At 37.0% G+C, this 13,007-nt stretch overlaps 1 protein-coding gene across 9 annotated transcripts in view; it reads right to left on the bottom strand.

Moving 5' to 3' along the window:
* LOC149774749 (uncharacterized) overlaps positions 1-13,007 on the bottom strand; it is a 160,948-nt gene that overhangs the window by 139,644 nt on the left and 8,297 nt on the right. For 2 of the 9 annotated variants that reach the window (XR_016416740.1, XM_089944864.1), the window contains exons 1-2: positions 8,524-10,161; positions 4,839-4,980 (exon numbers count right to left, since the gene is read on the bottom strand). The gene's annotated coding sequence lies outside the window, so the exon portion shown is untranslated. Of the gene's footprint in view, positions 1-1,415; positions 1,779-4,838; positions 4,981-7,830; positions 7,966-8,011; positions 8,187-8,523; positions 10,165-13,007 lie in introns of those variants that run through there. The other 7 variants (XM_089944871.1, XM_089944873.1, XM_089944868.1 and 4 more) reach the window with 7 other exon arrangements.

Below are 13,007 nucleotides of genomic sequence, written 5' to 3'. Positions count from 1 at the left end.
TATAAAACTACCTCTCCATACTCTGTTACTCCTTTTAGTTTCCACAATATCAAATTTTACAAGATTAATGGCATTTCAAAACTGCATACAGCAGAGTACTTTTTAGGATCACTACCGTCCTGCACTCAAATCTGTAAAATCGATTGGAAGTTTATTGATTGTTGTCTGAATTCAACCATGATATTATGTCAAAACTGGATAACAAATACCTACGAAAATAATATTCCATTAACAGTTGATATATTTCTTTAATTGTAAACACTGGCTATATGAATGCGTATCTGTGTAGTCAGGCTTATATTAGTTTCTGTTGTTGTTATGGGGTTTAACGCATTTCGGTATAAGATGGGACATACATGGAGGAAATTTATACTGGTGGACCTAGAACCCAGGAAAAGTCCGGAAAGAACTACCGACCCCACGAGAATCTACAGGCAAACTTGATCACGTACCCTCTAGAAAACACGCAGAGGTGAGATGGTAGTGATCTGGAACAGTGAGCACTTGAGACCACTAGGCCACTCGGGGCCCCCGACTGATACTTGCAAAATAACATTGACTAGACAGAAGTTACCGTAAATATGAATACGAGTAATATGACTGAGTTTGTATATATTTAGACTGACACTGACAGGTAACTGCCCCACACCCACTGTGAACATAGGTAAGATGAATCTACATTTGTGTAGTTTGGTAATCAGACAAAGAAGACTCATACTTACAAAATTTATATAAATCCCTTAAAATGTAAAGTTTCTGAAATAGCTGGCATGTCAATTCGGCAACATGTCTTTTCTACCTTCCCAGGCAAAGTTGTGACGTTTTAAACGAACACGCCAATCACTGCAGTGAACTTTTGTAACATGTATGAACAAGCTAGATAACGAACAGATTGCACCATACCTGGCTGATTGTGTTGCAAACTTCTATTTCAAAGATGTTTCAGTCTCCAAAATATTTGTCTCCAGAATATAAAATATGTCATTTAACAAAGTGAATACACCAGAGAGCTTCTTAGAATCCCCACCCTCCTCCACAAAAATCTCTAACAAATCGATTATAAGTCGATAGATCTGTTTAAAGTCTGAACTCGGCCATGATATGTGTACATGTAAATAGAGGATAATAAGTACCCTCGAAAGTAATGTCATTCCAATATCATTTTATACACTGACTGGGCATGAGATTCCGTAATTGTGTACACGGGTAGTAGGAATGTCTATTTATGCAGTCATACTAATAGTTGCAAAATACATTGACTAAATGGAAGTTACCGTAATTGTGAATACGGGTAACATGGCTAAGTTTGTACGTAGACTTACCCTGGCTGATAACTGGCCAACACCCATTATGAACACGTATAATATGAATGCGCATTTGTGTAGTATAACAATCACAAACAACATGATACTTACAAAATTTTTACAAATCCCTCAAACTGTAAGCTTCCTGAATTGTCTGGAAGTTGACATTTGGACATGTATTTTTGGTACCCTCCCAGGCAAAGTTGTGACGCTATAAACAAACCCGCCAGTCAATGCATACAATTTCTGAAGCATGCAGCAACAAGCTAGCTAGGTACTGAATAGATAACTCCGTACCTGGCTAAGTTATGCTGTTGGGAATTATTAGTTCAAGGACATTTGAAGAATAAAAATGAAATGTATCGCTCTGTCACGTGCTTTATTCAAACTAAGAAAGGCAGGTAAAATAAAATAGCATGAATAATGAACAAGGATCAAATTATGATAAGAAAACCTCGACCTTTGCATACAAGTCTTTCTGATTATTTGAATTTAGTAACTCAAATATTTGCATCTATCTGTCTATCTATATATCTATCTTAATTTCTTTCTTTCTATTTGTCCCTCTGCCAGATACAGCTACTGTATATTAAAATCATCCTCATCCTTTTCCTTTTCTATTAATGTTACCACCAACACCACCAAGACCATGACTACAACAATACCAAATACTACTGCAGCTACCACTACTACTAGTGCCGCTGTTGCTACCAGAACAATCGGCGCTCAGCATCTCACCAAATATTATCAGAACTACTGTCAGACACCCAATCTGGTCGAAAAACTAACACTGCTAATGCTGCGATTATAGCTTTACTCTCTCACTACAAAGAAATCAGCACTTATCACATCATCACAAAATATTATTGGAATCATTGCTACTGTTAAAGATGTATTTATTGCATTTGCTCCTAAATTAACTGCATGCAATGTTCTACACAACATGTCTGCCTGCTGTCGCTATTAACACCTCGATGATATTCATATAAACGCCACCGTTTCAATTTTTTTCTCTTACGTTATTGCTCTTCTTTTGTGTTGTTGATACCATCAAAGCTGCTGCAGATTTTAACTGACAGATAAAATAAAATCCACCAATAAAATCACCAGAGTTGCTTCATCTGCTTTATTTATTTCATCATATTTGAAAATACCACCAGCATCATATGTACAATAAATAGATGGTGCTCATATGACATATTGGGTTGAATATATTAGTTAGTCCACTTGAAATTACGGCGTTCAGGACGGTCTTACAGCAAAGTAGTATGAAACAAAATCATACGATATAGCCACCCGCCTAGTGTATAAGCCTCAAGTCTGGCTGTGCTTGACAACACGAGTCATGACAGCGTTATCGACATTGTCCCCTTTATGCTAACAAACGTGGGCCATTATACCGTTCGCGATATTAACCTCGATACCTTTGCTAACGTTGGCGACATTGACCCCCTTGTGTTTCTTAACGAGGGCCATTATATCATTGTCGACAATGACCTCGATTGGTTAGCTGGTGTTACCATTACAGCTCTGAAGACATTACGCCAATGTGTTTGCTAATGTGGGCCGTTACAGAGTTGTAGAGCTTGACCCAATGTGTCCGCTAATGTGGGCCAACGTTGTAGACATTGATCCCGTTGTGTTTTCTAACGAGCATTATTACAACTTTGCCAATTTAGACGTTCACGCGATCTTGGTGACGATGATTGTGGTGGTGATGTAATAAGAGAGATTATATTACTATTGTTAATCCAACTCCACTATTTCTACATTTGTGTACCTATTTAGCACAATATATCTGATATCGTCTGATTTTTAGTCACTTGTGTATTGATTAGTCTTCAAGCAAAATGATAATTACATTCCAATATTTTAATACGCTTACAATGCCGTTATCTATTGCGCGTAAATTACAATATCAAATTGCCTATTTTAGCTCAATGAAATATATGTTCCATAAAACAGGTTGTCCATGAACATTTAAATGACAGATTTTGGGGTTCATAATATATAACTTTACTCTCATTTCGTTCGATACGTGATATTTGACTATACCACACCGACCAACCCATTAAGTGTGCTCGAATTATCAATAGCCAAGGTCAGAAAGAGGCGGGGCAACCGGGAATATATCCCCTGGCCGGTAAGGGGGCCGGACCGAACAACACTTTTTAATTTTATAAAAGAAAAAAATGATCATATATGAGAGAGAGAGAGAGAGAGAGAGAGAGAGTGTCAGTCGGCTTGACAGATATACCTAAGTTTCCTCTTGGACAACTTTTCTATTAGGCTGTTTATTTGGTGGAGGATTATGTGTGAGCGTGATATCGATTTTTAACGTAGCTTTAAAAAAAGATTTCTAGAATATCGCTACGATGTTGGCAGTGTGGCAGTTTATGGTGATGTCTAGCACCGAGGCATCATGCCGCAGACATGTAGCATGCTGTACCACCCAGTCACATTATCTGACATCAGGCCGACCAGTCCTAGCACTAATCTCTTAATGCTGATGGCATAGTCGGGCAACTGTTACTACCATTTTTAAAAGCCTTTGCTATGACTCGGCCGGGATTAGAACAAACGGCCTCCAGAATCCATGGCGCACGCTCTGACCACTCGGCCACCGGAGCAGTTTGGTATGTGCATTAGTTATTGTAGCCATAACCTTGTGAGGTTATATAACCATATATATAACCATATATATTAAGAGCACAGTCACGTTTTACTTTGATTTAAAGATGCCAAGCACAATCATTTACATTTGTATAATTAACGGATTGTTCATTCAAGCTCCGTGGAGATTGCAGTTCCCAAAATATATTCATCTCACATCTTTGTCCTCAGCCAGCACCACACATGATATTAAGCATGGACACGGAAGGAATATGTATAAAATGTACAGTCTCTGCCCGTCATTGATCATTGATTTTGTTGAAAATGATACACTGCATTTACTATACCTAAATAATATTCTTCATTTTACATTTAGAAGATCAAAAAAAAAAAAATGAATGGAAAAAATATACATAGTATAATAATGACTCATTACACTATTGTGAAAATTCAAATATTTTTTTTGAGGGGGGGCTGATGAAAATATTTGACGAGTAAATATAAAAACAACAATATGAGTATTAAGTGATAATGTTTATTTGTTTACAAGTTTCGATGGGATAAGCGTGTGGTCAAAGATAAATGTGCTACAATATAACATTCAGGAGAATAAAATGTTGGTTTATCAATTTTAAACCAGAAATATATCAAACAATATTGTAGACAACACGAACATTTATATAGTACATCAAGTAACGATAACATTGAAATAAGCTGCGTCAAACCTGATAATAAAATTGATACAATTTTTCGGTATAAAAAGGAATAAATTACGTTCATGTGCAGGTTAATAGACATAATTGACATTATACTGGTGAATTTCAAAGGATGCTTCTAAATGCTACTTTTCTGTGTTTAACGATTAGGGTGGATCGTGTTATCTGTGTCCAAGTTGTTATATTCTATTTATCTATCACATACCTGTCGTTTCTAGTTCCATAGTCCTATCTTCGACTAATCTGTAAGCACCATATTGTGATATTGATGCGGCCATCGTGACGTTTTAATTTACTGTGAATCTAGGTGAAATGAATTGTCAACCTAACGCACTGCTAGGAGTCGGCTGCAAAAGAAAGGGAACGAACTTCCAGCCAAAATCCATTATATAACAACTATTTAATTTAGAAATACTTATTGAGATATCACCTTGTGTATAAAAGAACAAAGTCTTAGGAATCAATTAAATATGTACTGCTTAAAACTAAGTCTAGACTATATGCATGTGCGCATTGAAACACCATGTATTAATGGTTTGCAAACAAAGTGAAAAGGCCACTGAATTAACAATCTCCAGCATGAATCACTATTTAACTCTAAGTGGATTCTACGTACAGGTCACTGAATTAATAATATCCAGAAACGAATCGTTATGTAGATATAAGATATGAATTGTTTTCGAGTCTGTACACTTCCACCCTATAAGACAGAATTATTATGATGTGAACGCGATGAAGAGACTGTATTATGATGTAGCATCCGACATCATCTTGCACAATTTGAGCAGGTTAACAGCACTTGAGTTCAATTTATCTATGGGTTCAGTTCCTCTGATATTTCCTTCCCCCAGCTGGAGTCCTTTGACATATCCTATCCCGTGCTTGATAATATTAGTTTTTACAGTTATTATGGGGTGTGTCAACCATAGTAATTTGCCATTTAGATCCAACATGGGATGGGATCTACTTCGTAAGTCAAGGTTCAGATATGTTAGCCTATCTATACCTTGGCGGATCAATCAGATATTTCATTGCTTCGAGTCTGTTGACTTCAGTGGATGCGATAACAAGCCACCGCATCCAGTTAAAATGAAGTTTTTCAAATCTGAATACTGTTCCTCCATTATCAAGACAAGGGATGCACACTACTGGAATGGATTCATAAATAAACGATTTTCCACTGCTGGTCTATGATTGGACAAATACATCCTTTTCATCAAATACACCTGCAATGGCTTCTTCCTGGTATTTAGTCAGCTGTTCGATATTAAAACCGACAAAGTATCCATTTTAAGTGGTGAGTTGGCATTGCATACTAAGGGAAGAAACTCGCAATGCTAATAGATGGTATAACGGTACCAATTGCGCAAGTCCAGGTGGGTGGAGCTTAAGGGTAGGGAACATTGCATTCAGAAATAAAGAACAACACTTGCTGTGATTGGTGCATTATGTAAGAGTTGTACTTTCTGTTAGGCTTTAAAAAAGTTAAGCCTCTTGGCAACATGTGAGATTATTTATGTTAATTCCTATCTAGATCATATTTTATATTTGTTTTAAAATGTGGTACACTTGGCTGAAAATGTGACTGTTGTGAGTAGATAACGCTTACCCCTGCCTAGTTCCAGCAGAGCTATCTCTCTTAAATGCAGTGGAGTACCTGGTTTTGTCTTTGGCAAATTGACAATCTAACATTGTTCTCTATGACGGTGTGTGACATGTATATTGAGGTAGGCTACTAAGTATACTTATTTCACAAAACATTAGCATTGAGGTGTACAGAAAAACAATTGGGACCGTGATACCAGATGGCTCTATCATGTCTATTGCAGTGCACTTAAATATTTAATCTATCCGCCTAGGTGTAGATCTGCTATAATATCGGAAATTTGGTTTCCGAAGATGGGGGTGACAGCGGTCAGAGGAAACTAAATTTATATGCAAACGACAAGCCTACAAAGAGATTATGATGTATGTACATTTTCATACACAATCTTCTCTCATACCCGTGGCATTATTTATGAATAATGACAGCAAGCCGTTGTATATCTTCAGCTGCTTCTAGTCGCCAGAAGTCGTACCTGAAAGTCACTCGAAACTGTACCATAGTACTGCCGATGAAATGTGTCGTACACGATAGTGACTAGAAACTGTACCACATTGCTATCATTGAAATGTGTCGCACACGATAGTCACTAGAAACTGTACCACATTGTCACCAATGAAATCTGTCGTACACGATATTCACTAGAAATTCGACCACACTGCTGCGAATGAAATGTGTCGTGCGTCAGAATTTCAATTCAGTTCGTATATTTGAAAACAATAACCATTATAATTTAGGAAAAAACTTCTAGTTAAACACACACGTAATGAATGTAATGGATCATACTCTTCATTGCATAGTTATTTATGTATTTCTTGTATCTATTGTAATACCAATTAATAGTATCTAGCGATTTCAAACTAGAAGAAATGTATAAAACTACCTATCCATACTCTGTTACTCCTTTTAGTTTCCACAATATCAAATTTTACAAGATTAATGGCATTTCAAAACTGCATACACCAGAGTACTTATTAGGATCACTACCGTCCTGCACTCAAATCTGTAAAATCGATTGGAAGTTTATTGATTGTTGTCTGAATTCAACCAAGATATTATGTCAAAACTGGATAACAAATACCTACGAAAATAATATTCCATTAACAGTTGATATATTTCTTTAATTGTAAACACTGGCTATATGAATGCGTATCTGTGTAGTCAGGCTTATATTAGTTTCTGTTGTTGTTATGGGGTTTAACGCATTTCGGTATAAGATGGGACATACATGGAGGAAATTTGTACTGGTGGACCTAGAACCCAGGAAAAGTCCGGAAAGAACTACCGACCCCACGAGAATCTATAGGCAAACTTGATCACGTACCCTCTAGAAAACACGCAGAGGTGAGATGGTAGTGATCTGGAACAGTGAGCACTTGAGACCACTAGGCCACTCGGGGCCCCCGACTGATACTTGCAAAATAACATTGACTAGACAGAAGTTACCGTAAATATGAATACGAGTAATATGACTGAGTTTGTATATATTTAGACTGATACTGACAGGTAACTGCCCCACACCCACTGTGAACATAGGTAGGATGAATCTACATTTGTGTAGTTTGGTAATCAGACAAAGAAGACTCATACTTACAAAATTTATATAAATCCCTTAAAATGTAAAGTTCCTGAAATAGCTGGCATGTCAATTCGGCAACATGTCTTTTCTACCTTCCCAGGCAAAGTTGTGACGTTTTAAACGAACACGCCAATCACTGCAGTGAACTTTTGTAACATGTATGAACAAGCTAGATAACGAACAGATTACACCATACCTGGCTGATTGTGTTGCAAACTTCTATTTCAAAGATGTTTCAGTCTCCAAAATATTTGTCTCCAGAATATAAAATATGTCATTTAAAAAAGTGAATACACCAGAGAGCTTCTTAGAATCCCCACCCTCCTCCACAAAAATCTCTAACAAATCGATTATAAGTCGATAGATCTGTTTAAAGTCTGAACTCGGCCATGATATGTGTACATGTAAATAGAGGATAATAAGTACCCTCGAAAGTAATGGCATTCCAATATCATTTTATACACTGACTGGGCATGAGATTCCGTAATTGTGTACACGGGTAGTAGGAATGTCTATTTATGCAGTCATACTAATAGTTGCAAAATACATTGACTAAATGGAAGTTACTGTAATTGTGAATACGGGTAACATGGCTAAGTTTGTACGTAGACTTACCCTGGCTGATAACTGGCCAACACCCATTATGAACACGTATAATATGAATGCGCATTTGTGTAGTATAACAATCACAAACAACATGATACTTACAAAATTTGTACAAATCACTCAAACTGTAAGCTTCCTGAATTGTCTGGAAGTTGACATTTGGACATGTATTTTTGGTACCCTCCCAGGCAAAGTTGTGACGCTATAAACAAACCCGCCAGTCAATGCATACAATTTCTGAAGCATGCAGCAACAAGCTAGCTAGGTACTGAATAGATAACTCCGTACCTGGCTAAGTTATGCTGTTGGGAATTATTAGTTCAAGGACATTTGAAGAATAAAAATGAAATGTATCGCTCTGTCACGTGCTTTATTCAAACTAAGAAAGGCAGGTAAAATAAAATAGCATGAATAATGAACAAGGATCAAATTATGATAAGAAAACCTCGACCTTTGCATACAAGTCTTTCTGATTATTTGAATTTAGTAACTCGAATATTTGCATCTATCTATCTATCTATCTATCTATCTATCTATCTATCTAAATTTCTTTCTTTCTATTTGTCCCTCTGCCAGATACAGCTACTGTATATTAAAATCATCCTCATCCTTTTCCTTTTCTATTAATGTTACCACCAACACCACCAAGACCATGACTACAACAATACCAAATACTACTGCAGCTACCACTATTACTAGTGCCGCTGTTGCTACCAGAACAATCGGCACTCAGCATCTCACCAAATATTATCAGAACTACTGTCAGACACCCAATCTGGTCGAAAAACTAACACTGCTAATGCTGCGATTATAGCTTTACTCTCTCACTACAAAGAAATCAGCACTTATCACATGATCACAAAATATTATTGGAATCATTGCTACTGTTAAAGATGTATTTATTGTATTTGCTCCTAATTTAACTGCATGCAATGTTTTACACAACATGTCTGCCTGCTGTCGCTATTAACACCTCGATGATATTCATATAAACGCCACCGTTTCAATTTTTTTCTCTTACGTTATTGCTCTTCTTTTGTGTTGTTGATACCAGCAAAGCTGCTGCAGATTTTAACTGACAGATAAAATAAAATCCACCAATAAAATCACCAGAGTTGCTTCATCTGCTTTATTTATTTCATCATATTTGAAAATACCACCAGCATCATATGTACAATAAATAGATGGTGCTCATATGACATATTGGGTTGAATATATTAGTTAGTCCACTTGAAATTACGGCGTTCAGGACGGTCTTACAGCAAAGTAGTATGAAACAAAATCATACGATATAGCCACCCGCCTAGTGTATAAGCCTCAAGTCTGGCTGTGCTTGACAACACGAGCCATGACAGCGTTATCGACATTGTCCCCTTTATGCTAACAAACGTGGGCCATTATACCGTTCGCGATATTAACCTCGATACCTTTGCTAACGTTGGCGACATTGACCCCCTTGTGTTTCTTAACGAGGGCCATTATATCATTGTCGACAATGACCTCGATTGGTTAGCTGGTGTTACCATTACAGCTCTGAAGACATTACGCCAATGTGTTTGCTAACGTGGGCCGTTACAGAGTTGTAGAGCTTGACCCAATGTGTCCGCTAATGTGGGCCAACGTTGTAGACATTGATCCCGTTGTGTTTTCTAACGAGCATTATTACAACTTTGCCAATTTAGACGTTCACGCGATCTTGGTGACGATGATTGTGGTGGTGATGTAATAAGAGAGATTATATTACTATTGTTAATCCAACTCCACTATTTCTACATTTGTGTACCTATTTAGCACAATATATCTGATATCGTCTGATTTTTAATCACTTGTGTATTGATTAGTCTTCAAGCAAAATGATAATTACATTCCAATATTTTAATACGGTTACAATGCCGTTATCTATTGCGCGTAAATTACAATATCAAATTGCCTATTTTAGCTCAATGAAATATATGTTCCATAAAACAGGTTGTCCATGAACATTTAAATGACAGATTTTGGGGTTCATAATATATAACTTTACTCTCATTTCATTCGATACGTGATATTTGACTATACCACACCGACCTACCCATTAAGTGTACTCGAATTATCTATAGCCAAGGTCAGAAAGAGGCGGGGCAACCGGGAATATATCCCCTGGCCCGTAAGGGGGCCGGACCGAACAACACTTTTTAATTTTATAAAAGAAAAAAAAATGATCATATGAGAGAGAGAGAGAGAGAGAGAGAGAGAGTCAGTCGGCTTGACATATATACTAAGTTTCCTCTTCGACAACTTCTCTATTAGTATGTTTATTTGATGGGGGATTATGTGTGAGCGTGATATCGATTTTTAACGTAGCTTTAAAAAAAGATTTCTAGAATATCGCTACGATGTTGGCAGTGTGGCAGTTTATGGTGATGTCTAGCACCGAGGCATCATGCCGCAGACATGTAGCATGCTGTGCCACCCAGTCACATTATCTGACATCAGGCCGACCAGTCCTAGCACTAATCTCTTAATGCTGATGGCATAGTCGGGCAACTGTTACTACCATTTTTAAAAGCCTTTGCTATGACTCGGCCGGGATTAGAACAAACGGCCTCCAGAATCCATGGCGCACGCTCTGACCACTCGGCCACCGGAGCAGTTTGGTATGTGCATTAGTTATTGTAGCCATAACCTTGTGAGGTTATATAGCCATATATATATAACCATATATATTAAGAGCACAATCACGTTTTACTTTGATTTAAAGATGCCAAGCACAATCATTTACATTTGTATAATTAACGGATTGTTCATTCAAGCTCCGTGGAGATTGCAGTTCCAAAAATATATTCATCTCACATCTTTGTCCTCAGCCAGCACCACACATGATATTAAGCATTTAAATGACAGATTTTGGGGTTCGTAATATATAACTTTACTCTCATTTCGTTCGATACGTGATATTTGACTATACCACCCGACCTACCCATTAAGTGTACTCGAATTATCAATAGACAAGGCCAGAAAGAGGCGGGGCAACCGGGAATATATTCCCGGGCCCGTAAGGGGGCCGGACCAAACAACACTTTTTAATTTTATAAAAGAAAAAAAAAATGATCATATGAGAGAGAGAGAGAGAGAGAGAGTCAGTCGGCTTGACATAGATACTAAGTTTCCTCTTCGACAACTTCTCTATTAGGATGTTTATTTGGTGGGGGATTATGTGTGAGCGTGATATCGATTTTTAACGTAGCTTTAAAAAAAGATTTCTAGAATATCGTTACGATGTTGGCAGTGTGGCAGTTTATGGTGATGTCTAGCACCGAGGCATCATGCCGCAGACATGTAGCATGCTGTGCCACCCAGTCACATTATCTGTCATCAGGCCGACCAATCCTAACACTAACCTCTTAATGCTGATCGCCTAGTGGGGCAACTGTAAGTACCATTTTTAAAAGCCTTTGCTATGACTCGGCCGGGATTAGAACCAGCGGCCTCCAGAATCCATGGCGCACGCTCTGACCACTGGGCCACCGGAGCGGTTTGGTATGTGGATTAGTTATTGTAGCCATAACCTTGCGAATTTAGGAGTATATATGTATGTATGTATATGTATGTGTGTGTATATGTATATATATATATATATATATGTATATATATATATATATATATATATATATATATATATATATATATATATATATATATATATATATATATATATAATGCTGAGCAGCAGAGAGGGCGAACAGACCAATAGTCGAAATGGTCGAGAAACTAAAAATAACCCTTCCTACGAACAAATAAAAAAAACGGCATCGACACAAATTTAACCAAAAGCGTCGACACAAATTGTAGCAAAAATAAACTTTCCAAAAGATTCTCAAATTCGTGTTACTTTACCGTCGTTGTCTTTTTTATTTTTTTTTGTTGTTGTTCGTAGAATGGTTTATTTTACCACATAAACACTTTATTGAGGTCGAGCCCTCTCTGCTGCTAATAATTTATCCAAATATTTTATCAAGACCCACACGATATCTTGTTCTTGGATCATGTAAATTTATCGTTATAAATCCGTGTGCAACTTGAGCTCGTGAAAAGAAATTTCTGAATTTATTATAATCCATGTCACCACCACACCAGGTTTGATAAATATTTCGCAGCCTATACGTATCAACTCCATTAAACACAAGTAAAATATTACAGTTATCTCTGTTCACTTTCGGAATTAGTGTATATCGCTGAGTAACATAGATCACATCTGTATTTTTATGTCTTCCTCGAGAAAATATCCTGGCTGGATTTGTTTGTTTGTCTAGCATCACATCATCATACACAACTAAATTATTAATAAACCTATCAAGATCATCTACGGACGGTGCTTCATTAATATTTGTTATAAAATCAATAATATCATTTTTTTTTCATTTATAAATCTTACATTTTTGTTAAAGTCTTTTAATACTTCATAACACCTCTGATCATCAACGGATGGTGCTACCAGATATAATTTATCCATTTCAACCATCTCATTGTCAAAATTAAGTAATAATTGCGTCTTACCCGATCCAGATGGTCCTATGATAATCATTCTGATGGAATTTGGTAACGCA

Source organism: Sinohyriopsis cumingii, unplaced genomic scaffold (assembly GCF_028554795.1).
Source record: "Sinohyriopsis cumingii isolate HCF-2022 unplaced genomic scaffold, ASM2855479v2 utg000160l, whole genome shotgun sequence".
Lineage (NCBI taxonomy): Eukaryota > Metazoa > Mollusca > Bivalvia > Unionida > Unionidae > Sinohyriopsis > Sinohyriopsis cumingii.
Note: the sequence above shows the minus strand (reverse complement) of the source record. Positions and strands in the feature narration are given on the sequence as shown.